Genomic DNA, 25,792 nt, shown 5'->3' with positions numbered 1-25,792 from the left:
GCTCCTTCCAGCACTTGCAGGGGGCGTGCAAATGGTGGAAGGCGCATGCTCTTCACGTCCAGTGTTGGGAAGGTCAGGCATCGCAACCGACACAATTGGACTCTCCTTGTGGATTTGGGATTTCGAAGAACGCACAGTTCTTTGCGGTGCTACTGCTTTTGCCAGCTTGAGTCTTTTCATTTTTCTAGCGAGAGGCTGAGTGCCTCCATCCTCATGTGAAGCTGAACCACTAGCCATGAACATAGGCCAGGGCCTCAGCCGTTCCTTGCCACTCCGTGTGGTAAATGGCATATTGGCAAGTTTACGCTTCTCCTCCGACAATTTTATTTTAGGTTTTGGAGTCCTTTTTTTACTGATATTTGGTGTTTTGGATTTGACATGCTCTGTACTATGACATTGGGCATCGGCCTTGGCAGACGACGTTGCTGGCATTTCATCGTCTCGGCCATGACTAGTGGCAGCAGCTTCAGCACGAGGTGGAAGTGGATCTTGATCTTTCCCTAATTTTGGAACCTCAACATTTTTGTTCTCCATATTTTAATAGGCACAACTAAAAGGCACCTCAGGTAAACAATGGAGATGGATGGATACTAGTATACAATTATGAATGGACTGCCGAGTGCCGACACAGAGGTAGCTACAGCCGTGGACTACCGTACTGTACTGTGTCTGCTGCTAATATAGACTGGATGATAATGAGATGTAGTATGTATGTATAAAGAAGAAAGAAAAAAAAACCACGGGTAGGTGGTATACAATTATGGATGGACTGCCGAGTGCCGACACAGAGGTAGCTACAGCCGTGGACTACCGTACTGTACTGTGTCTGCTGCTAATATAGACTGGTTGATAATTAGATGTAGTATGTATAAAGAAGAAAGAAAAAAAAACCACGGGTAGGTGGTATACAATTATGGATGGACTGCCAAGTGCCGACACAGAGGTAGCTACAGCCGTGGACTACCGTACTGTACTGTGTCTGCTGCTAATATAGACTGGATGATAATGAGATGTAGTATGTATGTATAAAGAAGAAAGAAAAAAAAACCACGGGTAGGTGGTATACAATTATGGACGGACTGCCGAGTGCCGACACAGAGGTAGCTACAGCCGTGGACTACCGTACTGTACTGTGTCTGCTGCTAATATAGACTGGTTGATAATGAGATGTAGTATGTACAGTATTTGCTGGCGTATAAGACTACTTTTTTGCCGTGAAAAACATGCCTCCAAGTGGGGGGGTCGTCTTATATGCCGGGTGCACTTCAGTTGGGATAGACATAGCTGCCATAGTGGCCTTCCGATACACGCCCGGTGCCCATAGTGGCCTCCCGATGCCCGCCCACCTCATTCTACATACCATCCAGTATTGTGCGGTATCCAGTGCGGCCGCGGCGGGTCACTAGTGCCAATTACAGGGAGATGCAGGGACTGGCCGGAGGCGCTGCAGTCGCGTTGTGGCCGTACAATGGTGACAATGACAGGTACTGTAATGGCACTAATACTAATACTAATGGCACTCATGTGAAAACGGTAACAATAAATGCACACAGGGATATACTTTTATACATTTTACAACTTTCTCCTCACCCCCTCCCCCCTTCTTATGCATACCTTGATAAATACTCCCTATCCAAATCTCTTATCAGGTCATAATATACAGTATGTCACAAATCTGATGTTCTTTTACGTTTTATTTGGTGTGTGGAAGGGGGTATATAACAAACTATATATTTTGAGTGGAAATGTTGGGGGTCGTCTCATACGCCCAGTCGTCTTATACACCGGCAAATACGGTGTGTATAAAGAAGAAAGAAAAAAAAACCACGGGTAGGTGGTATACAATTATGGATGGACTGCCGAGTGCCGACACAGAGGTAGCTACAGCCGTGGACTACCGTACTGTACTGTGTCTGCTGCTAATATAGACTGGATGATAATGAGATGTAGTATGTATAAAGAAGAAAGAAAAAAAAAACCACGGGTAGGTGGTATACAATTATGGATGGACTGCCGAGTGCCGACACAGAGGTAGCTACAGCCGTGGACTACCGTACTGTACTGTGTCTGCTGCTAATATAGACTGGATGATAATGAGATGTAGTATGTATGTATAAAGAAGAAAGAAAAAAAAACCACGGGTAGGTGGTATACAATTATGGATGGACTGCCGAGTGCCGACACAGAGGTAGCTACAGCCGTGGACTACCGTACTGTACTGTGTCTGCTGCTAATATAGACTGGTTGATAATGAGATGTAGTATGTATAAAGAAGAAAGAAAAAAAAACCACGGGTAGGTGGTATACAATTATGGATGGACTGCCAAGTGCCGACACAGAGGTAGCTACAGCCGTGGACTACCGTACTGTACTGTGTCTGCTGCTAATATAGACTGGATGATAATGAGATGTAGTATGTATGTATAAAGAAGAAAGAAAAAAAAACCACGGGTAGGTGGTATACAATTATGGACGGACTGCCGAGTGCCGACACAGAGGTAGCTACAGCCGTGGACTACCGTACTGTACTGTGTCTGCTGCTAATATAGACTGGATGATAATGAGATGTAGTATGTATAAAGAAGAAAGAAAAAAAAACCACGGGTAGGTGGTATACAATTATGGATGGACTGCCGAGTGCCGACACAGAGGTAGCTACAGCCGTGGACTACCATACTGTACTGTGTCTGCTGCTAATATAGACTGGTTGATAATGAGATGTAGTATGTATGTATAAAGAAGAAAGAAAAAAAAACCACGGGTAGGTGGTATACAATTATGGACGGACTGCCGAGTGCCGACACAGAGGTAGCTACAGCCGTGGACTACCGTACTGTACTGTGTCTGCTGCTAATATAGACTGGATGATAATGAGATGTAGTATGTATAAAGAAGAAAGAAAAAAAAAACCACGGGTAGGTGGTATACAATTATGGATGGACTGCCGAGTGCCGACACAGAGGTAGCTACAGCCGTGGACTACCGTACTGTACTGTGTCTGCTGCTAATATAGACTGGATGATAATGAGATGTAGTATGTATAAAGAAGAAAGAAAAAAAAAAACCACGGGTAGGTGGTATACAATTATGGATTGACTGCCGAGTGCCGACACAGAGGTAGCTACAGCCGTGAACTACCGTACTGTGTCTGCTGCGACTGGATGATAAATAATGATATAAAAAATATATATATATATATCACTACTGCAGCCGGACAGGTATATATTATATAATGACGGACCTGCTGGACACTGTCTGTCAGCAGAATGAGTTTTTTATAGAATAAAAAAAAAAACACCACACAAGTCACACGACGAGTGTTTAACTTTTTCAGGCAATCACAATATAGTATACTATACTGGTGGTCAGTGTGGTCAGGTCACTGGTCAGTCACACTGCCAGTGGCACTCCTGCCTGCAGCAAAAGTGTGCACTGTATAATTTTAATAATATGTATGTACTCCTGGCTCCTGCTATAACCTATAACTGCTCCCCAGTCTCCCCCACAATTAAGCTGTGTGAGCACAGTCAGATATTATACATAGATGATGCAGCACACTGGGCTGAGCACAGATATGGTATGTGACTGAGTCACCGTGTATCGTTTTTTTCAGGCAGAGAACGGATTATATTAAATAAAACTGCACTGGTGGTCACTGGTCAGTGGTCAGTCACTAGTAAACTCTGCACTCTCTAGTACTCCTAAGCTCCAGTAAATCAAGTGTCTCTGTCTCAATCTCACTCTCTCTCTTCTAATCTAAATGGAGAGGACGCCAGCCACGTCCTCTCCCTATCAATCTCAATGCACGTGTGAAAATGGCGGCGATGCGCGGCTCCTTATATAGAATCCGAGTCTCGCGATAGAATCCGAGCCTCGCGAGAATCCGACAGCGTCATGATGACGTTCGGGTGCGCTCGGGTTAACCGAGCAAGGCGGGAAGATCCGAGTCGCTCGGACCCGTGTAAAAAAACATGAAGTTCGGGCGGGTTCGGATTCCGAGGAACCGAACCCGCTCATCTCTAATAAAAACGGTGATGTAACCTTATGCTTTAGACTATATAGACAATGGGGGTAATTCAGATCTGATCACAGCAGCAAATTTGTTAGCAGTTGGGCAAAACCATGGCCCTCATTCCGAGTTGTTCGCTCGTTATTTTTCATCGCATCGCAGCGATTTTCCGCAAACTGCGCATGCGCAATGTTCGCACTGCGGCTGCGCCAAGTAAATTTGCTAAGAAGTTTTGTATTTTACTCACGGCATTACGAGGTTTTTTCTGGTGATCGTAGTGTGATTGACAGGAAGTGGGTGTTTCTGGGCGGAAACGGGCCGTTTTATGGGAGTGTGTGAAAAAACGCTGCAGTTTCTGGGAAAAACGCGGGAGTGTCTGGAGAAACGGGGGAGTGTCTGGGCGAACGCTGGGTGTGTTTGTGACGTCAAACCAGGAGCGACAAGCACTGAACTGATCGCACTGGAAGAGTAAGTCTCGAGCTACTCAGAAACTGCAATGTAAAAGCTTTTCGCAATATTGCGATTACTTCGTTCGCAATTCAGCTAAGCTAAGATTCACTCCCAGAGGGCGGCGGCTTAGCGTGTGCACTGCTGCGAAAAGCGGCTAGCGAGCGAACAACTCGGAATGAGGGCCCATGTGCACTGCTGGGGGGGGGGGGCAGACATAACATGTGCAGAGAGAGTTATATTTCGGTGAGGTGTGTTCAAACTGAAATCTAAATTGCAGTGTAAAAAATAAAGCAGCCAGTATTTACCCTGCACAGAAACAATATAACCCACCCAAATCTAACTCTCTCTACACATGTTATATCTGCCACACCTGCAGTGCACATGGGGGGTAATTCAGACCTGATCATAGCAGTAAATTTGTTAGCAGTTGGACAAAACCAGGGCCCTCATTCCGAGTTGATCGTTCGCTAGCTACTTTTTGCAGCCGTGCAAATGCATAGTCGCTGCCCACTGGGAAGTGTATCTTTGCTTTGCAAGTGTGCGATCGCATGTGCAGCCGAGCGGTACAGAAAAGTTTTTTTCAGCTTCTGAGTAGGTCTGAACTTACTCAGCCCTTGCGATCACTTCAGCCTGTCCGGTCCCAGAATTGACATCAGACACCCACCCTGCAAACGCCTGGACACGCCTGCGTTTTCCCTACCACTTCCAGAAAATGGTCAGTTGACACCCATAAATGCCCTCTTCCTGTCAATCTCCTTGCGATCGGCTGTGCGAATGGATTCTTCGCTAAAAGCATTGCACAGCAACGATGCTGTTTGTACCCGTACGACGCACATGTGCAGTTTTGACGTTTTTTTAACTGATCGCTGCGCTGCAAAAAACGGCAGCGAGAGATCAACTCGGTATGACCCCCCATGTGCACTGCTCACTGCAGGTGGGGCAGATGTAACGTGTAGAGAGAGTTAGATTTGGGAAGGGTGTGTTCAAACTGAAATCTAAATTGCAGTGTAAAAATAAAGCAGCCAGTATTTTCCCTGCACAGAAACAAAATAACCCACCCAAATCTAATTCTCTCTGCACATGTTATATCTGCCCCCCACCCCCACCCCCTGCAGTGCACATGGTTTTGCACAACTGCTAACAAATTTGCTGCTACGATCAGGTCTGAATTACCCCCAAAATTGTAAGGAAAGTTAGTGCAATCACAGGATCGGTATAGCAAGAAAAAATAGACTGTGCAGGAAAGGCAGTTTTGACTATATTGTTTACAATATAGTACAAAGTATAGTCAAAAATGGCAATTGTCAAAACCACACATAGGTGGTCATTCCGAGTTGTTCACTCGCTAGCTGCTTTTAGCAGCATTGCACACGCTAGGCCGCCGCCCTCTGGGAGTGTATCTTAGCTTAGCAGAATAGCGAACGAAAGATTAGCAGAATTGCTACTAAATAATTCCTTGCAGTTTCTGAGTAGCTCCAGACCTACTCCTAGATTGAGATCATTGCAGACTGTTTAGTTCCTGGTTTAACGTCACAAACACGCCCTGCGTTTGGCCAGCCACTCCCCTGTTTCTCCAGCCACTCCTGCGTTTTTACCTGGCACACCTGCATTTTTTAGCACACTCCCTGAAAACGCCAAGTTGCCGCACAGAAACACCCACTTCCTGTCAATCACACTACGATCACTCAAGCATTGAAAAAACGTCGCTCGAGCTTGTGCAAATCTCCAAAGTTTTGTGTTAAATTACATAGCGCATGCGCACTGCGTACCATGCGCATGCACATTTTCCACCTAATCGCTGCATTGCGAAAAACGGCAATGAGCGAACAACTCGGAATGACCACCATAGCCAAAGTCTCACCTGCCAGCATCGGGGGTAATAGGATAGCCCCAGGCGGGAGGCATTTGATATGCCGGCTGTCGGTATCCCGGCGCTCAGCATACCGGCGCCGAGATCCCGACAACTGGCATACCGACAACTATTCTCCCTCTTGGGATGTCCACGACACCCCTGGAGGCAGAATAAATATTATGGTGCATGTAGCGCGCCACCGTGCCCACAGCGTGGTGAGCGCAGTGAGCCCCACAAGGGGCTCTTTTGCGCTTACCCTGCTGCCGGAATGCCGGCGGTCGGGATCTCAGTGCCGGTGTGCTGGGTGCCAGGATCACAACAGCCGGCATAACTTAGTAGACTCGCCCCAGGCAATCCTATTAGCAGACATAAAGTATTGTACAGCTGTTAATAGTATACCGCCCTATGGGCCTAATTCAGACCTGATTGTAGCAGCAAATTTTTTAGCAGATGGGCAAAACCATGTGCACTGCAGAGGGGGCAGATATAACATGTGCAGAGTTAGATTTGGGTGGGGTGTGTTCAAACTGAAATCTAAATTGCAGTGTAAAAATAAAGCAGCCAGTATTTACACTGCACAGAAACAAAATAACCCACCCAAATCTAACTCTCTCTGCACATGCTATATCTGCCCCACCTGCAGTGCACATGGGGCCTAATTAAGACCTGATCGCTAGGGTGCGTTTTTTTGCATCCCTGCAATCAGGTAGTGCGATTGCATGTGCAGGAGAGCTGCACAAACAGAAGTTTGTGCAGTCTCTGCACAGATCAGGACTTACTCTTCCAGTGCGATGATCGGGGCCGGAGCTGACGTCAGAAACCCTCCCTCCAAACGCCTGATCCCTCCTGCATTTCTCTGGACACGCCTTAAAAACGGTCAGTTGCCACCCACAAACGGCCTCTTCCTGTCAGTCACCTTGCGATCGCCTGTGCAATCGCTTTTCTTGCACCATCCCGTCGCTGTCCCGCGCTCCCCGTCGCTGTGGACCGACACGCCTGCACATTACGGTGAATACGCATGCGCAGTTCAGACCTGATCGCAGGCTGTCTGAAAAAGCAGCCTAGTGATCCGGTCTGAATTAGGCCCATGCTTTTGCCCAACTGCTAACAAATTTGCTGCTGCGATAAACTCTGAATTACCCCCTATGTTGGAATTCATCACATTATTGGGGTAGAACATTGCATTATACTGACTTGATATACTTGTGCTATTATGTCAGCTAACTGTTTATGGCCCAAATGCAAGAAGCTCCAATTAGCTGGTCCCAGTGCGATTCCAGTGATATATGACCTCTAGATTTAAAGCGACAATTACTTTTAAAGCAAAAATAACCTGCAAATCAGAGCCGTTGTCATTTGGACCAGTATGTTTAATTATAGTTTGCCTGATTTTAATCACATTTAATTAGTGTAGGCATGAAAAGCGTATTCGGAAACAAGAAAGAGCTGCTTGCAATCATTAAAACATTTTTAAATAACTACAGTACAGTATCTAACAAAATAAATCTTCAATAATTTGATAACCACCTGATTGCAGTTTTGTCTAGTGCAATGAATGTAATGGTCTAGCCACAGGAATGTGGCAGTTGAGCTACACTAATTACTAAGAGTTAAAGTTAAAATGTATTACATTTGTGTTCTTATACTAGTTTTATTTCTCTGTTATTATCTAATTGTAGATTTGGTAAGTGTGAAAATTATAGCCAACATATAACTTTTAACTAAGTGAAATCACTTTTGGGACACAAGTATCCACCCACACTGGGGCATAAGTATCCACCCACACTGGGACATAAGTATCCACCCAACCTGTGACACAACTATCCACCCAACTTAGGGCACAAGTATCCACCCAACCTGTAACACAAGTATCCACCCAACCTGTGGCACAAGTATCCACCCAACCTGTAACACAAGTATCCACCCAACCTGTGGCACAAGTATCCACCCAACCTGGGGCACAAGTATCCACCCAACCTGTGTTACAGGTATCCACCCAGCCTGTCACACAAGTATCCACCCAACCTGTGGCACAAGTATCCACCCAACCTTTGACATAAGTATCCACCCAAATGTGGCACAAGTATCCACCCAACCTTGGGTACAAGTAACCACTCAACCTGTGGCACAAGTATCCACATAACCTGTGGCACAATTATCCACCAAACCTGTGGCACAAATATCCATTCAACCTGTGACCAGGGCCGGACTGGGACCAAAAATAGGCCCTGGCCTTTTTGAAGCATACAGGCCCACCTCGGTGTCAGCATCTGACTCCTCCCCTTACTATTCCCGACTCCTCCTACTTATTAGTCTATGCTCTTACAAATATAATTAATATTATAACAACATACAAGTGTACATCATTCTGTATTAAAATACACACAACCATTGGTTGAAGTGGAAATGTTGAAGTGGGGGTATGGAAAAATAAAGGTTGTAACTATGCGCACGTGCTCCAGAAAAGGGGTGTGGCCACTCAAAATGGGGCGTATCCTTCAGTGTAGTTTACCACACCATATACCCCTTATGCACATTATGCACCACAATAGTAGGACCCCTTATACTATCTAGTACTGGTGCCCCTTTCACATTATACCACAAAGTATGAGCCAAAATTCAATCAAAGTATGAGCCGAAGACCAATCAGACAGAGAGTGCCCCGTAGAGGTACAAAAAAATGGGTGTGGCCAATTAAAATGGGACGTGATACACGGACATATGCCCCCAATAGTGCAGTGCAGATCCACAATTGCCCCCACAGTGCCAGGTATACAAATGCCCCCATAGTGCCAGGTATACAAATGTCCCCACAGTGCCAGATCCACAAATGCCCCCACAGTGCCAGATCCACAAATGCCCCTACAGTGCCAGGTATACAAATGCCCCCACAGTGCCAGGTATACAAATGCCCCCACAGTGCCAGATATACAAATGCCCCCACAGTGCCAGATCCACAAATGCCCCTACAGTGCCAGGTATGCAAATGCCCCCACAGTGCCAGATCCACAGTTGCCCCCACAGTGTCAGGTAATACCTGCACTGTGGGGGCAATTGTGGATCTGGCACTGTGGGGGCAATTGTATACCTGACAGGTATCCAAATGCCCACACAGTGCCAGGTATACAAATGCCCCCACTGTGCTAGGTAAACAATTGCCCCCACAGTGCCAGGTATACAAATGCCCCACAGTGCCAGGTATACAATTGCCCCCACAGAAGTGCTGAAGCTGCTTACCGCTGCTGTGCTGCTGCTGCTCCTCCGGCTGTGATGTGAGGGTGTCAGGAGGAGAGCTCAGAGCGCGGGCGCGCGGCTATGTCTGGCGCCGGCGTGTAGGACTTCAAACTAGCCGCCAGTTTGTGAGCTAATCAGAGCTCGCGGACCGGCAGCGGCGGCTCCTGATTGGCTGCCGGTCCGCGAGCTCTGATTGGCTCACGAACCGGAGGCTGGTTTGAAGTCCGCTACACGCCTCCAGACATAGGCGCGCTGGCGCGCTCTCCTCTCCTGACAGCTGAGACACGCTGCCGCAGACTGAGCGGCAGCGTGTCTCAGTGACACAAGCGGGGGGCCTCAGAAACAAACTGCTGTTGCTGCTGCTCGGCTGGACCGGCCCACGTGGCCATCGGCCCTTCTGGCATTTGCCAGAAGTGCCAGATGGCCAGTCCGGCCCTGCCTGTGACACAAGTATTCACCCAGCCTGGGGCACAAGTATCTACCCAAACTGGGGCACAAGTATACATCCAATCTGTGGCACAAGTATCTGCCAAACCTGGGGCACAAGTATCCACACAACCTTGGGCACAATTATCCACACAACCTGCTCCTATTAAACATCCAGGATCAATTCAGTAAACAGTGTTCTTTCTTCTCAGCACACATCTGCAGATCACACCAGCAAATTACTTTACAGAGCTGGAGGTAAGAAAAGCAAATTGTCTTATACAGTATTATCACAATTCAAGCAGTTTCACAGAGTGTCTGTAAGTGTAAGTCACAGAAAACCAGACCAACAACATGAATGGCTTGAAGTAAAGCTGCTTAAATATAGAAATAAGGAAGGAAGAGAATGGATTTATTCACATTTATTAGTCATTAAATATGAAATATTGTATGGTGACACAATGAGAAATCTTGGAAGAATAAATTAAATTTTTACAGTTTGCATTTTTATTAGGGAATATTAAATGCATTTATTTAATTATTTATGTAAGGCTTTTTCAGAGTCATCTAAATGTGCTTTCCAGAGCAATCTGTAAATTACAAAACTGTTGCTGCACCAATGACTGTTGCTGTTATGGGGTTACATTTCAGTTACACAGTACTAAAATAAATTCTAGCGAAAGAGCTGGGCGGGGAATGAATGTGACTGGATGGAATCGGTCTCTTCATGTTGATCTGCTGTGTGCACCACTAGAAAGAACAGTACAGCCATGGTCAAAAGTTTGAGAATTACATAAATATAAATTTTCACTAGAGATGTGCGGCGGGCACTTTTTACGTTTTGTGTTTTGGTTTTAGTTCTAATTCCCCGCTCGTGTTTTCATTTTGGATTGATTTTGCAAAAACCACCCTTTCGTGTTTTGGTTTTGGTTTTGGAGCTGGATGATTTTTGAAAAAATAAAACATAAAAATGGCTAAAATCGACGGAGGACGTGCGGCCCGGGGATCCCCCCATCGATAAGGTGAGCCGCTCCCTTAGCTTGGTCTCCCGGCGGTGGTCCCCTCCTCTGAGCCCCAGCACTTACTGCCCACGGACGGCCGCCGCCAGCGGCCCTGATCTGCTGGAAGGGCTGGACGCAGCTCCATCCCCTCTCCTGTGAGCTCACCCTGGGACTAGCTCTGGACCACCCCTGTGACTGTGTGGATCTGCTCCACTTCAGTCACTTCTCTGGAGCCCCTGCACATTGTTGTCTTTTGGGGGCCCTGGTGCCGCCGGACGCTGGGGACCCTCTTGAGGAGCACCGGCACGGTTCTCTCCCAGCCTTCGGCTCCCTGCAGCCTGCTCCTCCAGGACCGCAATCTCCTCTGCCTGCAACCACTTAAAGATCACTGGGGCCCACCCGAGGGCCATCTTCATAGCTGTCCGCGGACCTCTTTCCCCGCCGGGGCCCGGACGCGGTGCTGCCCCGGTCACTGGCTGGTCCGTGCCCGGGGCGCGTCCCCGTGGAACCTGAACGGCGGAGATCATATACAGGGTCCCCCCTCCTGCGACCTCGGATTACCTGCTTCCACTCCGGGGCCGGGTGGCCCCCCCCTGCTCTCTTGGGCCTCCCTGGGCGGGCTCCGTCTGCCGGGCTCGGCTAATAACCACACCATGATGCCTCCTTAAAGCCCTCAATTTACCTTCCCTGGTCCTGAGCCTTACTGCAGGGGCGCCACCTCCATTTCCCACCCTGCTTTCCACCCACTCCCCCATGCCCCCAAGATGACCAGGGGTAACAAAAAATCTCAGGGGTCCGACCTCACACCATTCCTAACCAAAAAAAGCACCCCAGCCACGAACAGGCCTGATAATCCCGGGCCCTCCCAGGGTCCCTCCAAATCGGAGGCCGAGGATGACGATCTCACACCCCTCACCCGCAAGGACTTTCTCTCCCTCCTCAAGGAGATGCGGGACATCAAGTCCTCAGTCCAGGCTCTACACTCCCTGAAATCCGATATTGCCGACATCGGCTCCAGAACTGACCAACTTGAATGAAGAGTGGAAGAGGTGGTAACGTTCCAGCAAACGGTAGAGACCGATTTTCATCAACTCCGTCCAGATGTTGCCCACCTCCGGGAGGAGCATGAAGACCAAGACAATAGAGCAAGTAGAAATAATCTGTGGATCCGGGGTATCCCTGAGGAGGTCGAGGCGACTCATCTTGATCTCTACCTCAAACGCCTCTTCGCACACCTGTCGCCTGACACCCCTGAGGAACATCTCCTCCTGGACCGAGCCCACCGAGCCTTGCGGCCTCGCTCTCAGGACTCCTCCCAGCGCAGAGATGTCATTCTCCGACTGCATTACTTCACTGCGAAGGAGGCCGTCATGAGGGAGGCCCGACGGCTAGGATCTGTGACTTTCCAAAACACCCGCTTCAGATCTTTCAGGATTTATCTCCGTTCACCCTAGCTAAACGCAGGGACTTCAAACCCATCACTTCCCTGCTCTCCCATCACAACGTGAAGTACCGCTGGGGTTTCCCTTTCCGTATCCTGGTGTGGCACCAAGGGAAGCTCCTCACAGCCAGAGATCAACCAGAGGCCTAAACGCTCCTCTCCAGGTTGGGCATCCCCGCTGCCGACCAAGATGCCCATACTCAACGCCTCCCGCCACGGACACAGCGGGACTCACTTCAATCTCCTCGCTCTGAGTGGTTCACGGTGCCGTCCTCTGTGGCCTCTCAGGCTCCACCTCCAGTTCCCTGATGAACTTTCACCTCTCTACGCTAACACTTCCTACACAGAATTGGGGCGATCCCTCCTAGTCGCATTCCCCCATCAGAGGAGCTATGTTACCTTAGGTTCCCCGTAACCTGATCTCTTGACCCCTTAGTTGCTTCACAACTGCTTTGTTGTTACCCCCTGTTGAAATGTTTCAATGTTTAAAAGTTTAAATGCTTAAATGCCTAAATACCTAAATGTCACCATGCTGATATGTCACCATGCTGTTACCTGATCTATTCCCTTCCATCCCCCCCCTCTCCTTTGCCCCTTGGGGCTGGCGCTCCAGCTGTCTTCTCTTCCTGTCTTCTCTCCAGCTTTCTCCCTCAAGTACACCCAGGGGAGGCTTGCCTCCTGCCCTTTCCCGAGTGGCTCGTGATCCGCGATCTGGGCCCCATGCCGCGCCCCCACAGGGCTTCGTGCCCTACCGCTGACCTAGGTGCTCCCCCGACACCTAGTACTCCTTCCCCTTGTCAGCTCCACCGGTCCTGGCCTCTACCGCCAGACGACCAACCACCCTCCCACCCCTCCCGGTCTTCTTTCCCCCCCCCCCCCTCCTCTGGCCACATACTCTCTTGCTTCATATATCTCCGTTCTGTCTCCCCCTCCCCCCTCTCCACCTTCTACCACCTCCACTCTTTCTAATCTGCCTACCTCGCTGTTACTTGCCCATGGGTCTCCGGGTACTCTCTCATAATGTGAAGGGCCTGAATAGCCCTCAAAAGAGAGGTAAGCTCTTTGCTTCCCTTAAACACCATAAGGGCGATCTTATCTTCCTACAGGAAACTCACTTCGTGCATGACTCTCACCCTACCCTGCAATGTAAACCATACCCTGTTTCCTTTCATGCCTGTGACCACTTAGCCAAAAAACGAGGAGTAGCGATTTTATTTGCCCGCCACCTCACCTTTGAACTCCTAGACTCTCATACCGACAAAGACGGCCGATTCCTTGTCCTGGTGGGGAAACTCAATAACAACCTATGCACCCTGGTTAACGTTTACGCCCCTAACCAGCGACAGGAACGGTTCTTTACAAGGCTAGATAATCTCCTCACTCGAGTCCGGCAGGGCGACCTCATACTTGCAGGGGACTTTAACTCCGTCCTCAACCCACAGATAGATCGCTCTACCTCCTCCCTTACTCCTTCCCCATCGGACTCCCTCCGCTCTAGATCCCTTCTCCGTCTCATGCGATCTCAACTCCTCTACGACTCCTGGAGGATAAAAGATTCCTCTGCCCGCGATTATACCTTCTACTCTGCCCCTCATAACTCCTACTCCCGCATTGATATGGTCCTGCTCAGTCATGATCTTGCTTTGAATCTCCGCGATGCCCATATTCACCCATTAATTTGGTCCGACCACGCCCCCATCTCCTGCGACTTGGCAGGTTTGGTTTCCCGTCCTCGCCCCATGACATGGTGCCTCAACGACTCCCTCCTTCACAACCCCGAGATAAGGTCCCATCTTCATGATAAGATCTCAGATTACTTCACCTTAAATGATTCCCCCGATATCTCCAGGTCCACCCTCTGGCTGGCACACAAGGCTGTCCTTCGAGGACACCTCATCAGCCTAGCCTCAAAAGCTAAAAAGCAATCCCTTTCCCAATACAATAAGCTCTCCATTAAACTCCACGCACTTGAGACCCAACACAAGGCGTCCTCCGACCAGACGGTCTTGACCGAACTTCGCACTATCAAGGTGGAACTTGATCTCCTTCTCACTACACGGGTGGCCAAGCGTCTTAAGTGGCTTCGCCAGTCCTTTTACGAGAGGGGTGACAAGGCGGACAAGATCCTGGCGGCACGACTCCGCTCCACGAGAGCCAAAACCAACATTGTTACAATCAGAAATTCTCTCAATCAACTTGTTCAGGATCCCATTGCCATTAGAGCCGCCTTCCAATCCTACTACACTGACCTATACAACCTTCCACCCCCTCCACCGGGCTCTTCCCCCCAACCCCAATCCGACCTTATCTCCCACTTTCTTTCTGCTTCTAAATTACCCAGACTACCCCAGGACGCCTTGGACCTTCTTAACAGTGAGATTACGGTGGAAGAAATCACCCAGACTATACTCATGCAAAAAATTGGCAAATCCCCGGGCCCGGACGGGTTCACGGCTCTCTATTACAAAAAAAATTCTGCCCTTCTCTCCCCCCACCTTCTCTCCCTGTTCAATAGGATTGTCCAAGGCGACCCTTTCCCCCCTAAGATGCTAGAGGCTAGAATTGTGGTGATCCCCAAAGAAGGCAAGGATCCCCTTAACTGCGCTAGCTATCGCCCCATATCTCTCCTGAACTGACCTGAAAATCTTTGCTAAGATCCTGGCCAATCGTCTTAACCCATACCTCCCTTCCCTTGTTCACTACGACCAAGTAGGATTTATCCCGGGCCGCCAGGCGAGAGACAACACCAGACGTGCTATTGACCTTATACATATCTCGAATTCCTGGAGATCCCCCACTATCATGCTCTCCTTAGATGCCGAAAAAGCATTTGACCGGATCTCCTGGGGATTCCTCAGACCCGCCTTAGAGGCCTATGGCCTGGCCGGTGGCTTTCTCACTAGCATCCTAGCATTATACTCCACCCCCACTGCCACCGTCCTTATCAATGGTATCCCATCCGCCCCACTTAGTATTTCCAATGGCACACTTCAGGGCTGGCCCCTCTCCCCCTTAATATTTGCCCTCATCATAGAACCCCTTGCCTCTCAAATTAGAGCACATCCGGTTATACACGGATATACAGGTAGGCCCCACAGATCCTAAAATCTCTCTCTTCGCAGATGACATCCTACTTTCCCTGACCCAGCCCCTCATCTCACTCCCAAACTTATTCTCAGTTCTACAAGCCTATAGCCTTATATCAGGATATAAGATCAACTACTCCAAATCTGAGGCCATGATACTTCATATCCCCCAAGATGAGGCTGAGTCCCTTCGCGCCAACTTTAATTTTAAATGGCAGCCCACGAAGATTAAATACTTAGGGATACACCTAACCCCTCGTTACGACTCCCTCTTCCGGGAAAACTTCCCACCCCTCCTTGCCAACACACTTGCCGACCTGTCCTCTTGGAACAGTCTCTTCATCTCGTGGCTGGGCAGGATCATAGCAGTTAAAATGACCATAATCCCCAAATGGCTCTATCTTTTTCAGACCCTCTCAGTGGCGGTCCCGGCCTCCTTTCTCCGCACTATCCAACGAGCCCTTGTACGCTTTATTTGGAACCACAGACCTCCCCGCATTGCTGCCAACACTCTGAAAAGACCAACCTCCGCGGGAGGCAGAGGCCTTCCCGATGTCAAACTTTACTACCTAGCCTCCCATTTATCCCACATTGTCACTTCATATGCTCCTCCAGGATCGGTGTCCTGGTTGGACATCGAGGCAGCCTTCATTGGCATCCCAGACCTGATCCCCTTATGGGGCCTCTCCTCCACCTCCCAACCCCCAACCTCTAAACTTCTCCCCACCATTAAATTCAACCTCAAAACCTGGGACACCCTCTCTCTGAAGTGGGGTCTCACTACTACACCCTCACCCTTGACCCCCATCTGGCAGAATCCCATGTTTCCCTCAGGACTCTCGTTTACGAGATCCCAGACGTGGATAACACTGGGCCTCAAATTCCCAACCGACTTTGCCGATCGGGGCCAATGGCTGTCCCTACCTGACCTCCAACAGAAAACCCCCTCACAACCACTTAATCCCTTTCAATTCCTACAAATACGCCACTTTCTAACCTCCCTCCCCCCCACTGCCTTACTTCGTGCCCTCACTCCCTTTGCAAGCCTATGTATCAACTCCCATTCCTCCAAAGGCATAATCTCCCAACTTTACTCTCTCCTACTAGAATCCTCCCTTCCCCTATCCCGGCCCCATGAACTCGCATGGGAACGGGACCTCGGGCCTCCACCAGAAACTGAAGACTGGGAGAACATGAGACTAGGGATTGCTAAATGCTCCATTGCCACCGCTTTTAAGGAAACGGCCTACAAAGATTACTACCGCTGGTACTACACCCTCGACCGACTTAACAAATTTTTCCCGTCCTCCTCTCCGGCTTGCTGGAGGAACTGTGGGGCTAGAGGCACTATGCTCCACATATGGTGGACCTGCCCGTTATCGTGCCCTTCTGGGACCTAGTTCACTCCCTCCTCAACTCACTCCTAGAATCCCCTGTGCTGAAAGATCCTTGGATCTCCTTACTGTGTTATCCCCCCCCACTCCTCAATAAATTCTCCCAAAAGCTGACCTCACACATTCTAACGGCAGCAAAATCACTGATCGCCCTCAACTGGAAGAGCCCCTCACCACCTTCCCTACTATCCCTTAAAGCTAAAATTTGGCACATCGCCTCAATGGAAAAGATCACATACTACCTCCACGACCGGGGCCACGTCTTCGAGCAGATCTGGGCTCCCTGGCTCGCCACCGAACGTAGTTAGCCGTTCCCCTCCTCCTGCTCCTGGCCCTCCCCGTAGACCCATGGACACCTCCTACCATCTCTCTCCCCGACATCTCACTTTATTCCATCTCCTCTCTTTCTCTATCTTCTCTTTTCCCTTTGCCTTCTCTGTTTTCGTCTCCTCCCTGATTCCCCTCCTTCCCTTTATTCTGATCTTGTTGTTCTCACGATATATATTATGTATGGATGCTAACGTGGTTCTCCCCCTCCCTTGCTCCTTTCCTCCTCCCCCCCCCCCCCTTGAACCCTATGTTTGAATTCTGTTGTTCTTTCCACACCGATTAACCCTGTTATTTATCTGAAAATTTGTGGTCTATCCTGGACACTGGCTATGTTGGCCGCCTGTCCCATGTATTGCTTTAATGCCTTCTCTACGTGCCTGACCACGTACAAATAAAGAATTAAAAAAATATATATATTGCTAAAATCAAAGAATTTTGGGGTAATTTTGATCCTACGGTATTATTAACCTAAATAACATTCATTTCCACTTATTTCCAGTCTATTCTGAACACAACACACATCACAATATTGTTTATAGGCCAAAAGGTTGCACCGAGGTGGCTGTATGACTAAGCTAAGCGACACAAGTATGCGGAACAAACACCTGGCCCATCTAGGATTAACACTGCAGTTGAACCCGCTCATCTCTAATTTTCACAAAGTGTGCTGCCTCTTTTTTTTATGGCAATTTGCACATACTCCAGAATGTCATGAAGAGTGATCAGATGATTTGCAATTAATTGCAAAGTCCCTCTTTGCCATGAAAATGAACTTAATCCCAAAAACATTTCCACTGCATTTCAGCCCTGCCACAAAAGGACCAGCTGACATCATGTCAGTGATTCTCTCATTAACACAGGTGAGAGTGTTGATGAGGACAAGGGCCTATATTTACTAAAAATCAGAGTTTGCCCGATTTGTTTTTTTTTTTCTAAGTCCCAATCCGGAAATTCACTAAGCACCAATCTCGGCAGTGTTTGGACTGTTCGTAATGGTTTGATTTGCAAAGTTCAGAAATACGAATGAATAGACCATCGGTCAAACGCGGCTGTTATTTCATACAATACGGGAATTCACTATTCATTTGTATTTGGGTGTTAGTCTCTGAGTGCTCAAATGCGGTCGTATTTTTTTGCGAATCGTTAAAAAAAGCGGCAAAAAAATAGACCTGCTTTTTTCAGGCGTGTTTACATGTGTTGCAACTCAAAAATCAATCACACCTGAATACGGATGCCTATAAAAGGATGTTAGGCCCAATTCAATCCACCTACACTCAGAAATGGCAGCAGGACTGTGGACCAGTGATATTTTGTGTGCTGTGGGATTCCTCAGACTCAGACATCAGCCTGTAAGTAACCAGGGTCTACAAACTGAACATGGTCAGCAGGTTGTACAGGTTCCGCGGAGGCTGCGCAGGCCTCGTTTTTTTAGGGGGCGTTTAAACTTGAACGCATTGTCCGATGATATGGTCATACAGATGTTCCGTCTAAATCGTAACAACATTTTCCGTCTGTATGACCTTGTCAAACTGGGCCTAGACCCTGAGACAGCATGCTTTCGCTCTGTCTCAGGCCTGCACAAACTCCTGGCTGTGTTGCACTTTATGGCTACTGGTAGCTTTCAGGCTGTGTCTGAGGATGTCATAGGAATCTCACAGCCCTCATTTTCGAGAATATTAACACAGGTGATGTATACCTAACTACCTCTTCTTTTTTTTATTTTTTTATTTCTCGGTGGACAGTTCTGTCCTAAAATCTCATGTTTATTGTTCTTTCAAATATACACACAGGTGTTGGCTGTTTTGCAGCCCCACATCGATGCCTCAATCTGCTTCCCTACCCAGGAGTCTCAGTGGCATGCCGTCAGGGTAGATTTCTATGAGCTGGCTGGCATGCCCAATGTGCTTGGAGCCATAGATTGCACACACATTCAGCTGAGACCACCTAGGGGCAGGCAGCACATATATACTAATCGCCATCTAGAACACTCCACAAATGTGCAGGTGGTTTGTGATGCAAATCTCAAAATAATGAGTGTTGTTGCTGGTTACCCTGGGGGCTGCCATGACTCCTTCATCCTCAGTCAGTCATTCCTCTTTGATAAGTTTGAGGATGGACTAATGCCAGATGGATGGCTGCTGGGTATGTAATTTTATATGTGTAGGCCTGCGTATACTTTGTTCAAATACAGGGGCAGATGTATTAACCTGTAGAAGGCATAAGGAAGTGATAAACCAGTGATCTGTGCAAGGTGATAAAGGCACCAGCCAATCAGCTTCAAAATGTAAATGAACATTTAGGAACAGATTGTCCGCTGCTTTTATTACCTTGCACATATCACTGGTTTATCACTTCCTTATGCCTTCTACAGGTTAATACATCTGCCCCACAGTGTGTTACTTATGTGTTGCTGTATCTTAACATGAATCACGTTACTATATCTGTATTTTAGGTGATGGAGGATATGGCTGTTTCTCTTGGCTTCTTACTCCTTTGTCCCGACCTGATACCCCTGCTGAACACAATTACAATCATGCACATAAGTCCACGCGGAATGTGATAGAAAGATGTTTTGGTGTGCTCAAATCTAGGTTTCGGTGTCTGGATAAGTCTGGTGGCCTTTTGTTGTATAGTCCCTCGAAGGTGACTCAAATTGTGTTCTGCTGCTGCTTTCTTCATAACATGTGTTTGCAACAACATCTGCCATATGTTGAGGAGGAGGAGGATGAAGAAAGCAGCCAGCAAGCAGAGGAATTAGAGACATCTGGTGATACTTGGAGTACAGATGTAGGGAGGCAGGTTAGGCAAGAGCTCATCACTCGCTATTTCTAAGGTAAGTTTGGTTTGCTTATTTCATTTGTTGTGTAATCATAAATAGATGTTGGCCCATTTTTATTGTAAAAACCATTACTCAGAATGTGTCTGTCTCCTTGAGACATACAAACATACCCTCGCTTTATGCAAAACTAATGTCGCATGTGTATTGTGTTTATTTTAAAAAATCAAAACAACAGATTATGAGTGGCATGCATTAAGTCTGGATAAGTGTTCATAAACTTGCACTGATAATTTATTACAAGCACACATAATCCACATAGTAATTTATTTAGTATTTTACTTTATGATTGTGTGTAACGTCCTAATGCACAGGTTCTCAAACTCGGCCCTCAGGACCCCACACAGTGCATGTTTTGCAGGTAACCCAGTAGAAGCACAGGTGTATGAATTACTCACATACACATTTTAAAAGGTTCACAGGTGGAGCTAATTATGTCACTTGTGATTCTGTGAGGAGACCTGCAACACATGCACTGTGTGGGGTCCTGAGGGCCGAGTTTGAGAACCTGTGTTCTAAATAAACAGTCCTCAACATATAATATGTTAGCCTTGAGGAATACATGTGTCCCTATGTGTGATGCTCCATCATATTTAAGGGACACAAACTTACTCTCATCCAAAATAATTTATTCCGTAATGTTTGCTGCAGTAAACTTGCTGATTTGTAAGTAAATACACAGTTTGCCACATATATACATTATTATACACATTATTATTTTTTTGGTTAAAAATTTCTTATTTTTTGGTTTCTGCATCATGTATAATAACATTATTACTCATTTTTAACACACACAAACATGGCCCAACAATAATGACATTCATTTTGGCAATGAATTATCTCAATTCAATGACAACATATTAAAAGCTTTTTACGCAACTCAATTGTGTTATTCTTGTAATGTTGTATAGAGAAGAAAGGTAAAATAGTTAACAATCACATTGTAATGTGGATTGGCTGCAGGATATGAGAATGATTGGAATCTAGAAAGAGTAATGATTAGAAAAAAATCAAGTGGTCTGGTTACTTCCTGCTAACATGTATGTGGCTGCCTGGCAATGATTGTGTGTGCAGGATAGGAGAATGATTGGAATCTAGAAAGAGTAATGATTAGAAAAAAATCAAGTGGTCTGGTTACTTCCTGCTAACATGTATGTGCAGCTCCAACAACATTTCCCTCCTCCAAAAGAAAACAAAGATGGTAAAGAATAAATGTGCGTACAAATTTTATGCTGTTGTTTGTACCACTTATAATTAATGATGTTGTATAAATTGTCAAGGAGCTAAGTGTTATATATATTTTGCCAAACATACACTTACTAACTATTTTGAATTACTTCTCAGAAATGTAAAATTTGTTTGTTTTGTGTTAATTTTTTTGGGTGCCTGCTTGTCCTGCCCTTTGCCTTTAGCACTGTCATATTGTCGTGCTCTGGTGGAGCGTCTTTGTGGTGATTAGACTGGCGTGATATTTGGAGTAGTCGTACCAGAACTGCTGCTTGTTTGCTGTTGGTGCATGGATCTGAGTGTTTCATTCAGGTTAGTGAGGGTGGCATTGAGTTCACATGTAGCAGCATTTTGATTGTCTACAATTCGGAATAAACTTTCATGAATCTTTTGACTGTTTTGAAAAATGTTCATATAACTTTGCTGTTGTCTGTACTGTTCTTCCATTAGTCTGTGCTGTTCTTCCATTATGCGCTGTAAGTTGCCCATGACATGTGTAATGTCTGTACGCATGAGTTCCATGGTATTGCCAATTCTGGTTGTTTGTTCATTTTGTCTACTCATAATTCTGGTTATTCTTCTGAGGTGACATGGTAGGCTTGCAAACATTTGTGTCTGCCTACGCAGGCAATCTTCATTAGTGGCCTGCTGTCTAGCCCAAATGGTCCAAAACACCTGATCAGGGCCTTGTGTTACTGGTGTTGTTAGGCTGTGTTGTGGTGGTGGTGTGCTTTGCTGTGGTGGTGTACTCACAGGTGCTGGGGGCTGATTCCTTGGCTTAATGGCTGCATTTCTAAGATGATTGTCTCCTCCATGTCACTGTGTTGCTGTTGTAGCGGAGGGATGCTGTTACCAGGACTAGAAGGTGAAATGTTGAAAAATTCGCCATTAGCTATCCATATGTTTGATAAATGAAAACAAATCACTACACATGGAACACATGTCATTCACTGTTGCTTTCAGATATTCTGCCTAGCAACATCATCACTCATAACTTAAATACATACATATGCCTGTTTGTGGCAAATGTGTCTGGTTACTTAATTGTGAAAGCAAACACTTTAGTTTTATTGTAGATCAGACATACTCCACCATAAAAACACACTGTAATCCATAATGTGTTACCTTATAGCTTTTCTAAAACAAACATAGTAATGTTTTTATATGTATTTGGCAATGTGAGCTCAAACACACATGTGAAAATTTGATAAACAACCTTACTATTTGCAAACATTAAACATGAGTTTCTGTTGCAGCATCTTACACACAATGTGCTACTGTATGGCTCAAGGTGGACATACATATCTTTACTGGATGTGGACAAGGCCATTTTGCTTGGATTCCATTTCATGTTTTACTTACTTCGGTAAGTATATAAGTTTTTGATGTGTTTTGACTTAATGCGATTAAGAAAAAGTTTGATTACGATCTAAAATTGTTTACATTTATTTCAGTTTGATACTCAATCAAGATGAGGGGAGTGTGGATGACGTCTTGGAGGTGTGTCCAAAATTTGGAGTGGGGGGACCGAACATACTGTCGATAATCTTCGTGGCGGGGTAGCCTGCTGTGGTTGGCCCTGGACATCAGACCTTGCTTTCTTTGCTGCCACAGGTTTTTTTGTGGTGATGTCTTACAGAAGTCCCACTTCTGCTGCTCCAGATTTCTTTTGATGGACCTATTAATGAAAGTGAAATTTTGTTATGGCCATTCCTTGCCAAACATACCCTATACTACAATGGACACTTTACCTGCTTCCGCAGCGTCATCATCATCAGATGTGATGGGAGTTACTGGAGGACGAGTAGTACTGCTTTTTTCAAACACTGTAAAAAAAAACTCATGTTTTCATGCTATTGTTGATACATCCACCCATTATGCTTATAAACATTTATTCTTTAAGAAATGCTTGTTTTATTTTTATGAAAAACATAAGGACCGGAAACAAAAAAAAACACTACATAAAACAATAAACATTGTCCAATAGCCATATGCACTATGGAAAGTTCAACACAGGAAAACATTAACAACCACAAACACACACATCTTCATTTTGTAATGAAAGGAAAAATATTACAGATGCAATATATAAATTGCTCTGTGATGTGGCACTCCAAACACACATTACCACTGTATGAGCCCAAAAAAAAAAATGACACTGCAGTGTTGTGTCACGGTACAAATACAAAATCAAACTGAACAAACAAATAGTGTTTTTTTTTAATAAAAAATATTACATTCTGTAAAAATGACATTACACATGTAAGTGGTTTCCAAACCACTTTCCACTACTCCAGCCTCTAACATGACAACCACTGTTTTTGAAACATTGCACATGGATAACCTAAATATAAAACATAGTCCAAATTAAAAAACAAAAAATGTCCAAAAGGAAAACATTATTGCAGGACAATTCAATGACACACCAAGTCCAAACTACACATGCAAAATATACTGGAAAAAAACACATGACATACAATAAAGTAAGATGTTACATTGGCTTTTGTATAAAACATTAGCCAAAACAATGTATTTGCTGACACACACTTGAAGATGGGAGTAATATGCAACGTGACATGACACACATTTAAAAAAATAAAATAAAAAATAAGGTCATAGAATGTTAATGCAAATACACATGCTCACCATTCTTCCTGGGACTATCTGAATCCCGGACATGGGTTGCAGAGACTACTTCAGGAGGTATTACACTCCGCATGGGCTCCTCATACTCCAGATATCTTGCAATATAGGGCTGGCCACCACCGGTTTTTCGAGCCGACTTTGCCTCCTTGGCCATTTTGGACTTAATACGTCGCTTTATGTCATAGTACCGTTTGCGGCACGTGTCCTCCGTCTGCTTGACCACCCCCTCACTATTGACAGCAGCAACAACTTTCGCCCACAACACCGTCTTCCACCGTGTTGGCACCTTGGCGGACTCAGGCCCAAATAGCTGCCGCTGATACTTCATCAGCTCACGCACCAATGCCACATTTTCAGCAAAACTAAACTTTACATTCCGCCCAGTCTTAGTAGTGGTGCGTGGCTGCGGAGCTGTCTGACTGTCACTATCACTGTCACTTGAGGCTGCTGCAGCAACCTCACCCACCTCCTCCACCTGAACGACCTCTTCCCCCTCACTCACACCCTCCACCTCACCCACCTCTGAGTCACACATAATTGTGTGTCTAAACACTTAACACAGAAAAAAAAAATAGACAAACAACACACTCCTCCACTACCACTACACAACTCACACACACACACACACACACACACACACACACACACACACACATTTTAATTTAGAAAAAATACCGGTAAAAACAACCAAAAGAAGTACGCAAATGACAATGACGGCCGAGAATGGTCCAAAAAAAAATCCGACTGGCATCGACATCGGAAAACACGAAAACCATAAAGTCGATTGCTTCGTAACTTTGCGTATATAGGCCCTCATTCCGAGTTGTTCGATCGTTATTTTTCTTTTCATCGGTGCGATTTTTCGCTAACTGCGCATGCGCAATGTTCGCACTGTGGCTGCGTCAAGTAAATTTGCTAAGAAGTTTGGTATTTTACTCACGGCATTACAAGGTTTTTTCTTCGTTCTGGTGATCGGAGTGTGATTGACAGGAAGTGGGTGTTTCTGGGCGGAAACTGACCGTTTTATGGGTGTGTGTGAAAAAACGCTGCCGTTTCTGGGAAAAACGCGGGAGTGGCTGGAGAAACGGGGGAGTGTCTGGGCGAACGCTGGGTGTGTTTGTGACGTCAAACCAGGAACGACAAGCACTGAACTGATCGCACTGGAAGAGTAAGTCTCGAGCTACTCAGAAACTGCAAAGAAAAGTCTTTTCGCAATATTGCGAATACTTTGTTCGCAATTCAGCTAAGCTAAGATTCACTCCCAGAGGGCGGCGGCTTAGCATGTGCACTGCTGCGAAAAGCGGCTAGCGAGCGAACAACTCGGAATGAGGGCCCTAGTTTCAAAAAGTTGCATGAAAATGCACCCGATACAAAACGAATTTAAAAGAGTGGTGCTTGAAATAATTTGTTCTAACTCTGTTAACCATGGTTACCTGCAAGGAAATACGTGCAGTCATCATTGCTTTGCACATAAGGGCTTCACATGCAAGGATATTGCTGCTAGTAAGATTGCACCTCAATCAACCATTTATCAGATCATCAAGAACTTCAGGGAGAGAGGTTCAATTATTCAGGGCAACCAAGAATGTCCAGCACGTGCCAGGACCATCTCCTAAAGTAGATTCAGCTGCAGGATTGGGGCACCACCAGTGCAGAGCTTGCTCAGGAATGGCAGCATCTGAACACACAGTGAGTCAAAGACTTTTGGAGGGTAGCTTGGTGTAAAGAAGGGCAGCAAAGAAGCCACTCTCCAGGAAAAATATCAGGGACAGACTGATATTCTGCATAAGGTACAGGGATTGGACTGGGGTAAAATAATGTTCTCTGATGAATCCCCTCTCAGATTATTTGGGGCATCTG

This window comes from Pseudophryne corroboree, chromosome 4, assembly GCF_028390025.1.
Source record: "Pseudophryne corroboree isolate aPseCor3 chromosome 4, aPseCor3.hap2, whole genome shotgun sequence".
In the NCBI taxonomy this organism is placed as follows: Eukaryota; Metazoa; Chordata; class Amphibia; order Anura; family Myobatrachidae; genus Pseudophryne; species Pseudophryne corroboree.
Note: the sequence above shows the minus strand (reverse complement) of the source record.